Here is a 9,021-nt window from a genome sequence, read left to right as displayed (position 1 = left end):
GAAAAACAGAAAAATGGTCAGTTGATCTCAACTTCAGTTTCCAAAGAAACAAAGTCATCACTGAGGAGAACAGAGACAGAAGGATGGATGGGGGAGGGCATGTGTGTTGGGGAGGGGGGGCTACAGCCTCCACATCCTAAAAAAACCAAAAGCCCAAAAAAAAAAAAACAAAAAAAAAACTTCCAGAGTGGAGGGTTTATTATATATAGATATATATATATATATACACATATATGAATACAAAGACATATATAGATAAAATATACAAAGGGGATACATAGAATAAATAGGAATAAAAATAAAATGCAAGTGAATTGCACATTTCAAGTATGGAAGTCTATTGCACCGTTGACTTTGGAATATAATAAGTGGTCACTGCAAAACATTTCATAACATTTCCTTACTGAAAAAATGTTTAGCAGGTTTTATGTCATGGATTCAAGCTCAAAACAAAGAAGTTTTGAGCTTGATGGAGTCACAAAAAAGGCCTTAATATTCCTCTGCTCATAATTACATTTGAGCCATTAAATCCATTCATCCTAGGGTCATGCCCCTAGCATGGGTGAAATACTTAATCTCTAAGAGATTGAACTACTATGAATGCACAGTATGTTAACGATGAAATGCTTCAAAGTACTGATATTTGTTAATAGACTACAATTTAGTTTAACAGAAGAAAAAAAAAGATATACAAGTAAATTGTTATTCAAAGATTAATTGCTAAGATCTGTATTTTATATATGATTGTATTTATTTTTGGAAGAACAGAGCTCTACAGCTAAGAGACGTGATGACTGATTTTTGAAGTGGAAGCAGAGCCAAGGAGTCGTTCCCCTCAAAGCTTTCTTTGTTCCTGTCTTGCAGTGCGTGATCAATGAATGGCTAGTGATCGTTAAAAGACCTACTGGTCGATTCCGCATTAGACTCCATCTTCCTTATTAATGGACTTTTCTGTTTCTGCCTCCGCCTACCCTATTTCTAAAAAGCAGGATTGTATTTTCACATGAAAGCGTTGGTGAGTGGTGATCTCGCTTTATGTGAATGCCGCTCAGATGTCGGCTTTAGCTGCCAGATGGAGTTTCAAAGGTGTTGGAAAACAACAACACGAAGCCACGTTGCATTTCTGATCATGTATAATGAAGGCCTGATCAGTGCAGCTTAGCAGTTGGGGTCAGAGTGTAAAAACATCTATGGAGTTTTAGCCCAGCATCACCAAATGATAAAAAAGATGAAACCATGAAAACTCACCTTCTGTCTAAAGTAGCAGATCTCGTCAGCATGCAACAAGGCTGCAGTATGCTGACCTTCATCGTGCAACCTGAACTCCTCTCCCCTTCTGAGGCTTGATGTGCTGCTGGCTTGGACATTTTCCAAGGTCAGGTGGAGGGCCTTGGTCCTGTAGGGAGGTGATGAGGTGATGTTTCCAATGCCCTCTACTGTTAATGAGTGCATCTAGAGGGAACGCAGGAGGGTATAGCTAAGGTGGAGAAGTTCAAGTAAAAGAGCAGTGACTATTTGTGTGCATGTTGAGAGGTTGATGGTAGAAGGGACGTAGAGCATATGAGTACATAGAGGGAACCATAACTTTAAATGATAGAGATAAAAATCAATAATTTATAGTTTTATTATTTTTACGTTATTGCCAAGGTAATATTTTTAAAATCCTCTAAAAAATTTAGCATCATGGAAAATTGAGTTTTTCAAACATATATTGCCTTGGTGAAGATTAAGACTTGTTGCTTATGGCCATCCATCACAAACTGTGCTAATCTACAGTGACATCTTATTTTCTTTAAAGGGTGTTTTGCATGTTGTTTATAGGGGTGTGAAGTGCCATGTGTGGCATGGGAGGAGCAGTTTGTTGTCACTAGTGTATCTTTTTGCTGGTTTATTGTTTCTGGTCGATGTCTTTACTTATATAAAAAATTAAATATATATATATTTTGTTGGAAAAAAAGCAAACATATTCATAACAGATTATGTTTATTAGGAACAGCGCTGCTTTCCAGAATGGAGAAAGCACTCCTGACTAGCACTGCCCATCAAATATGTTCCAGGACACAAATTTAGAAATTAACATCAGAATCGTTTTCAAATACAAGGACGAACACAGCTGTGCAGTTGGGGAAAAAAAGCTGGCAGTTCTTTAAAAGCTAATCTGGCACTGCTGCTGTGCCATTGATCGTCTGGCTTACTGTGGCGCTCCTCCAGACAAATGAGTCAATACATTATTCAGTGCATTGAGACTCCTACAAAACCTGTGACACTGGAAAAAACTAGTGTCCTCAGCTGCCTATTTTCCTCGAGTATCGTTACAATCATGAATGGAGCCACTGATTTGCACTTCAAATTGCCTCTTTTCTGTGTGTGTTTGTGTGTTTTAAATGATGCGGGCTTCAGTGGTAAGTAATCTTATGTTATGCTGCATAAATACAGTCCAATAAATGATTCAACACTGCTGGTTAGGAGGCAGGTATTATATGGTGACAGCACATATAAAGACATAAATATAATAATCATCATGAGACACATTGTTTTTGCTTTTGTAGTGAAATTGCTCAAACAGCTCTTACACCCTCCAGTCTCCTTATTATCTGTAAGCGCCTTGTGTTTTTATTGTTTTGGGGTTTTTTGGTCTTCTTTGCCTGGACAATTTTGTTACTCAGCTGTTTCTGAAGTGTGATGTGAAAGTGCTGGAAGAATTGTTTCCGTGCAAGCATTTCACCATTTGTTTTGTTGAGATACACCAATTAGGATAATATAAGGCGAGTCGTGACTAGAGCTGTGCTGATGTGATGCCTGTCAAAATGTGTGGATTTTTTTTTTCAGGTTCCTTAGACCTGTTCTGTAAATGTATCGCTGCTTCACGCTACCGATCATCACTATGAACCTTTTATGCAGAACCAAGGACACTTAAAGCGAGGCTGGAGTACCAAATATTTAATGTGGGCAAAGCGTGCACAGTTGGTATAAACAACAGCAGTTCTGCATGTTTATGTAAAGCTGGATCACAAACAGGTCACATGGTGAGCTTGCTTTTATTAAGATTTGTTTATCCAGGTAACAGCAATTGTCAAAATAGCTGTCTGGTTTCTGGGTTGAGATGCAAAATGTAATGAATCTGCCATCCAGTGTGTTGTGTATTCTCCTACGTACTGCTGGGAAATATAGCAATATAACAGCTTCATGCAACCATGATGCTCTACACTGGCATTGTTCAAGCTGCCCCTTTATTTCAAATACTTTTAAAAAATCAACAGGTGGCGCCCTCTCCTTCCCCTGGAGGTACACTGTTTGATGTCCTTATAGCACCAAACAGCAGCTCAAAATTCAGAACTCACGGCAAATGTTCTGAACACAAAACACAAAATTAAGCTGGCTGGACTTTTTGAGGGATTTAGGGTCTCAACGGGGCAACCACAACAGAACCAGCAAGTGTGCCTTTAATTTGTGAGGTTGTTCACATCAGCAGACCATGGAAAGCAGACTTATTCTAGTCTCTGGGCTACAGTGTGCTCCTGCGATACTGTGATACTCTCAACTCATATAAACTCTGATATGACTGTGTGAGTGTTCCACTCGTGTCTTTTGTAATTACTCTGACAGCAGCTGCATGATACACAGAGGATTCATCAGATCTATTATTCAGCTTTAAGTGGGTGGAGTGACACCACTTATTCTGAAAAAGCTCAAGGAAGCTCAATTTTTCATAATATGTTGTAGGAATACTCCTTATTATCACATACCAGTAACTCCCCACTCTGGGCAATTTGTCATCCCATATACTGTATGTATGTATGTATATCAAAGGACCATGAGATGCATTCGAGTACTATGTAAAAACATATAAAGTGTACAGAAATATGACTGCCTGAGATTTTGTACTGTTACATTCAGTACGGTGCCAAAGACGCATGATGTTCTTGTCATTTTCCTCAAATGTGATTTTCCTCTTCCACTACGTGTGCAAAGGGGGCTAGTGGAGAGATGAGATACGTGTGGCTGTTATGTCAGCACATGCCCCACATTGTGCAACTTTACAAGGTCTGTTGCTCTAAGGCACCGATAGCAATCTAAGGCTGTTTAAAAGAGCAGTCGTAAATGTCTCGTACAGCTTTGAATTTAGAGTTGAGTTAGAACATCCTCCTTCTTTTAGGGCCTTTGTGAAATCTACTCAGATGAACAAACATAAGATGGATTGAGGCTTACTGCATAAAACTAGCGACGTGAAATAAACAACAATATTCAACCAGAATGAGTCATAGAATTCAGACTGTGGAAATGAGTGACTCTAAGGTGGCCCTCTGCAGGAACCTCACAGCAACAGTAGCAACTACAGAACAGCGCTACAATTTGAGTAATAGCTCAACAAAACCCCCTGAAGGGAGAATTAAGGAGGTGGGAATGATGTGCACAAGCTAAGTACCTCAACATACTGTTACTGCTGAGATGTCGTTCTCTGCAGGCTTGCTCCATCTTGTCTGCATTCCACAGCAAACTCAGGGTAGTGGCTTGTGGAAAATTCCACCTTTCTGGCATTTAGTGGGAAAGATGAGAAAGATAAGGGCAAAATCCTAACGTCTACTACAGTGTAACATTTGAAAGGAACACTTTACCATCTAAGGAAAGCATCCCTTTTGTCACTGCTAACCCAGCTGTTCAGTACTACCGGCTAATTAGCTTGTAAAAGCACAAAGAGTGGAAATAAAGGCGAAAGTTAGTCTCTTGTCTAGCGGTAAGAAAATTCACATGTCAGCACCCCGAATTAACACATTATTTCTCATTTGTATAATATAAATCAAAACTGAAGTGTATGCTGTATTCATCCAAGAAATACAGCATATAATCCCTTTAAAACCACAACCTGTGGTTTTCACACTTTGGATTGGATTGGCACAGATTAAATAAGCAAGATATAACACGTTCACGGGTGACAGAATATTTACCCACCGTTAATTACCACAGAGATATAGTTTTAAAGTCTAATTTAACTCTGGGAAAGAAAGCAAATAAGAAGCATGTTTTCTTCCAAAATATTAGTAACTTGATTCATATTGTACATCCATCAATTCAAATTTTAAAAAGAGACACACAGTACTCAACTGCATCGTCATTGCATGGGCACTAGTGATAATGGTAGCGACAGCATTAGCTGTCTTCAGCGTGGAAAAATGGAATAATGATCAATATTGGATCTGTTTTTGTGTGTTTTAAAAATACTATGGCAGATTGTAAAGCTCTAAAAGGTTTATGGTTACATCAAAGTTATCCATAACACCATATGGACTGGACAGGCAACCAGCTTTGACAGGGGACATTTGGCTTTCATTTATCTTAATAAAATACATTTCAAAAATGAGTAGAGAGTTCATTAATGTTGTCACTTACATGCACAGTTGAGGTCACACACAGAATCTGGGTCTCAGTCTTTTTTTTAAGCTGGTAAAATGAACAGAGTTTAAAACTAGTGCCTGACTTGGCAGGTCTGACACCTTCTCAGTTAAAAGCTTTGGTTGTACAGGCAGTGTATTTGGGGTCATTCTTATGTTGTTGGGTGAAGGTAAGCAATGAGATTGGTGGAGCTACTTTGTACATACAGTGGTTTAAAAAATGCGTACACTCTGGATTCTATTCTGCTGCTGCTTAGATCTATTGCAATGTCATAAAAGGCAAGAAAGCCTGTTCCTGAAATGTTCATACATGCAAGCCATGACATGACCACCTCTATGTTTATGATTGCGAGTTGTTATCTTGCTACACAATGAATTTGAGGCCATTATATATGCCACACGTAAATACATAAGTCTAATTATGCAAAGTGCCTCAGGTTTTTCACAGTACTAAACAATTCAAAGTCAACATTTAAGCCAATTAATTTTTATATGCCTTATTAGACTATATTTAAGATGTTTTGGTTAGTTAGTGGTGTATGTATCTGATGTCGTTTTTTCAAGTTGCGTAAGATCCTGCATGTCACAGGGTTTTCCTTTATTTTTTGTTTATTTGCGTGTTTGTTTTTTAATTAAGTAGACTTGTCTATGTTACATTAGCTTCAATATTCAGGCATTTTAATCAAAATAACAAAATAGTGTATTTAGCAAGTAGTTTGCAGATACAGATATACTATTTTCCTGGAGTTTAATTCAACTTTCAAGCCCCCAGTTTTGAACCCCTACTGTGTTAGCTGCCTTTTAACCGCAGTCATTTAAAGAGATTAAAATCTGGGCGCTGGGCTTATGCTTTCACACAGCATTCAGCATGAATCAGTGTGCTTCAGGGACACGGGATTGGCTCATCAAAGGATAAATCTTTGCAAACTGACATGCCAATGAAGCCTGTTCCTGCCTGATATACATTTATTTCTCTCCCTTACTTTAAAAAGATATCTTGATCTCCGTGAGACTACCTGTATGAAGATAAAACAAAAACTAATTCACCCATGAGTAATAAATTATGAGCCACATACGTATTGAGAGAATTCTTACATAGCCTACGCTGGAACTTCAGTTCGTGTCAGAACAGGTTTCAGCTTTCATTTCAGCCAATCCAGCGACTCTATCTTTCTGGAGAAAGATCATTAATATTCTGTTATTGTTCAGAAGCTGAAATAAAAACACTCTATTACACTATATTTCTCCTTTTCCTTACGGTAAGAGACACTGTTAGATAAGGAGCAAGGCATCCTAAATGTTTATTTCATGTATCAGTACAGTGGTGCATTTTTTACCTGAGCATGGTGGAGTTGCAGCAGGCTACTGCCCCCAGGCTAGTGAACCAAACCCCACCCAATCTTCCACACTGGACTGAACCTGAAGCTTTTCTCTGTGGAGGTTGCACGTTCCCCATGTGCCTGTTTCCTGACACGCTCAAAGGGCATACACATATGGGTAACTGGTGACTCTGAACTGGCCTTAGGCATTGAAGTGGGGTGTTTGAAATGCATATAATAAAGTGCTGTATGAATGTCTCTGTGAATGGTGAGCGGTTAGTATGGGCTCTACATAAATACCCTTCAAATTCTATTTACCGTGTCATAGATTATACTTTAAGTACTGTGGTATTCTAGTAGTTTCATTTATTATGCCAATTTGGTCAGTCATACAGATTCAGCTCTTGTCTTCACATTGTTTATTTTGAGCAGACTACTGAATACTAAATTAAAAGAGACTTGGTGTACTATTTCTTTTAACTCTACTCAGACTTGCATGAATATTATTAATGCCAGCAGAGAGAGAGTATTGATTAGCACAGTCCAGAAACAGAATAACAGTCCACCCGATACTGTCCAAACCAACAAGCCTTTATTTCTGTTTTGCTTTATTTTATTTTTGCACTGCTCTTTTGTGCAGCTCAAACACAAAAGCATAGCATTTTAATTAGTGAGCTTTAAAGGTGCTATTTGCTGTCTTTGGTTAGAATGAGCCAGCTCGGTGTTTCTCCATATATCCTGCTCGTGCCTGGAGCTGTATAGTTAGTGCCGAAACACCAGAATGACATCAATCCGCTTATCCAACCCTCAAAAAATAAATAAAAAATAAGCCTAATTTCCATTTGCAAACTATTCCCTCACTAACATGTTTCTGCTACAGTGTAAATAAAATCAGAACTGCCAGAACTTTAAACTTTGAAACTCCACAATCTCCATGTTCGTGTTTATATTAACCGTGTATTTCATATTTCAGTCTCTGCAACAAAAAGTGGAGTTAAAGAGTATAAAATGAAAAAGTTTTGCTGAGACTGAACAGGGCTAACTTTTACCTCAGCTGTCTAAATGTTCTTCTTTTGACTTCCTTGCTTAGGTGCAATGCAGCATTCCAGACAAGTCGAAACATGACGGTGTGTGCGCTCTGTCTCAAAGAATCAGTTAAACTGGGTGGATGCAAAGAAATGGGTCACACACATCTAGCTCTGTAACTTAAGATTGTAAAAAAAAATGAATAAAGATTGTGTTAAACTCGGGTCACCTCCTGTCAGCTATTCTGAGGTAACGTATAATTCAGCGATTCGAACCCAGATGAACCCCAGGTGAACACTGCACTGAATTAAAGCTACTTCCGAGATGGCTTTTTTGTTTTTTTTTAAACCATCACCCCTGCATTTTTAAAAAATACCAAATGAGTTTAGATAAAAGTACAGTTTTCTGTGGCATTCTCCATCAGTAGCTTCACTCAGATTCTCTAAACAAGACAGCTGAAAAAATTTGCTTTTGAAGGAAAGGCAAAGACAACATCAGCAAGCTTGAAAAGAGCTTGTTACGTCTGTCATTTCTTCAAAATTTAGGTTTTTTAAGCATAACTTTTTAAGGATTATTTTATTACTGATACTTTTTCATTAGAGTAATAAGCCCCAGTTGCTATATTCGGATAAAGATTTTCATGGGATTACCAACTAAGATGTATTTTAATCCACAAAATAACATGTAAGGTTACAGGATTTAATAAAGAGGTTGGCAGGTTGATGGTGCTCTCAAATGAACTTCATTTATGATCATCATTATCAAACTATTAATATTAGGAGGTTGTTATACATTTGTGCTTTTTGCCACTTTTTGCACATAGTGGTTTCTATGATTAACATTTGGATGTTTGTGTAATTCATAAACGTTTCTGTGGGGGAGGGGACAGTTCTGGTTTAACATTTAGTTCCCGGGTAAAAGAAAAGGAAAAAAAAAAAGAAGAAGCTGTTTTTGGGGTGTGGACTTGCTTCAAGGCAGAAAAGGGGGAGGTTTAACCCTCTTGCTGCTTTTCCATTGGTGGACACAGGGACAAATATGCCTGTACCTGGTGCAGGTAAACAGACTGAAATCAGGCACAGCAGAAGAGGATCACCTGGCGTGACTTAATGCAACACTTTGGTTTCATTTAAATCCACCACCCCGGAAAACTTGACAGCTTTTTCGTTTGTGGCTTTGGACAGGTTTGTGTCGTATACCTTGCCTAACTACACACAAGGAAAGAGAAGGGTTAGCATTCGTAGATTTTTTTAATTCTTTTTTTTTTTTTTTTTTGGGGGGGGGGGGGG

This window comes from Pundamilia nyererei, unplaced genomic scaffold (genome assembly GCF_000239375.1).
Source record: "Pundamilia nyererei isolate P.nyererei 1_Seehausen unplaced genomic scaffold, PunNye1.0 scaffold00034, whole genome shotgun sequence".
Classification (NCBI taxonomy): domain Eukaryota; kingdom Metazoa; phylum Chordata; class Actinopteri; order Cichliformes; family Cichlidae; genus Pundamilia; species Pundamilia nyererei.
Note: the sequence above shows the minus strand (reverse complement) of the source record.